This window comes from Pteropus vampyrus, unplaced genomic scaffold (genome assembly GCF_000151845.1).
Source record: "Pteropus vampyrus isolate Shadow unplaced genomic scaffold, Pvam_2.0 Scaffold37, whole genome shotgun sequence".
Taxonomy (NCBI): domain Eukaryota; kingdom Metazoa; phylum Chordata; class Mammalia; order Chiroptera; family Pteropodidae; genus Pteropus; species Pteropus vampyrus.
This window is the reverse complement of record NW_011888818.1, coordinates 8,399,649-8,401,079: the sequence shown is the minus strand read 5'-3', so window position 1 is coordinate 8,401,079 and position 1,431 is coordinate 8,399,649. Positions and strand designations below refer to the sequence as shown.

Sequence of the window (1,431 nt, the reverse complement as noted above, 5' to 3'; positions counted from 1 at the left end):
GGCTATTGGGACTGATTCCTTTCCCACTATTACAAATAAAGCTGCTTTTAACATTTGCAAACAGGATTTTTGTGTGTGCATCAGTTTTTATTTCTCTGGGATAAATGCCTCTGGATGCAAGTGCAAAGTCATACAGTAGGCTGCATGTTTAATTTTTTCATATTTATCAAACTGTGTTTAAGAGTTGCTCTACTGCATTTTCTTTTTCTTTCTACCATCTTCTTCAGTCCTAAACTTGAGCTAGCTGCCCACCAGCCTAGCATCTCTTTTGCCATGGCACTCAGTAATGATGACACGGAAAAGCAGACTAAACATATAATGGCTTTTATTGAACAGGAGCCAATGTAAAAGCAGAAGAAATAGACACAAAAGCCCAAGAGTTCAACATTGAAAAAAAATCATCTTGTGCAAATCCAGAAACTGAAGATTATGGAATACTATGAGAAGGAAGAGGAGCAGACAGAACAGCAGAAGAAAATTTAGATGCCCAATTTGAATCAAGCAAGGCTCAAAGTTCTCAGAGTGAGAGATGACCCTATTACAGATCTACTAAATGCAGCAAAACAGAGACGGCAAGGTGGTAATAGATACAACCAGGTATCAAGTGCTATTGGGTGGACAGGTCCTTCAGGATTTGTACCAGTTTTGGAGACCCAGATGATTGTTTATTGCTGAAAACAGGATTTCCCTGTGGTAAAGGCTGCAGTGCAAAAAAAAAAAAAAATTCCCTATGTACAAAATCACCACCAAAAGAGATGTTGCTGTCCAAATTAATCGGGAGGCTTACCTTTCTGAGGAAATAGCTGGTAGAGTTGAGATATTTAATGGGGATCATAGAATAAAGGTTTCTCATACCTAGAGAGCCGGCTGAATCTGATAGCCAGCAGATGGAGCCAGAAGTATGGGGAGTCTTATTTGGTGCAAATGCCAACAGGAAGTTTTTGGACTCAGCCTTTGGGGGGTGGAGTTCGTGTACTGCTATGATGTGGAAGTTTCTGATATTTGAAGAAACGAGATTATCTAGCTTCTTCTGTGCTGTTTTAATATTCTGTACTTATCAGTGGCTATCCTTCTGTAGCTAATGCCTTTAGCCTAATTGTTAACAATGGGAGAAAGTTTCACTTACTATGATCAGGAAACCTACTTCTAGCTTTTCTAAAAGTAATATAACTTTCAGTTGGTTCTGCAGCCTGAAGGTGAGGAAATCAGGTGGTGTTTGCACGAACTTCACTCTGTCTTCTGCTCTTCCTTTGGTTCTAGTTATCTAGTCTAGAGGGTGATATATATGGTGTTCTTTGTTCTTTATGCTTAAAATGCGTGCATGTGAGGTATGCATTTCTTGCAGCAGTAGTAGCTTCACTGTTACCTATTTGGGCTTATAAGTGTTCCTTATCTGTAAATGCAATTTAAAATCTAAGCCATGATGCTCAC

At 39.2% G+C, this 1,431-nt stretch overlaps 1 pseudogene; it reads left to right on the top strand.

Annotated features, from left to right (window-relative positions):
* The first annotated feature begins 273 nt into the window (after window positions 1-273).
* On the top strand, window positions 274-1,082 carry LOC105290784 (annotated as a pseudogene).
* The last annotated feature ends 349 nt before the right edge of the window (window positions 1,083-1,431 follow it).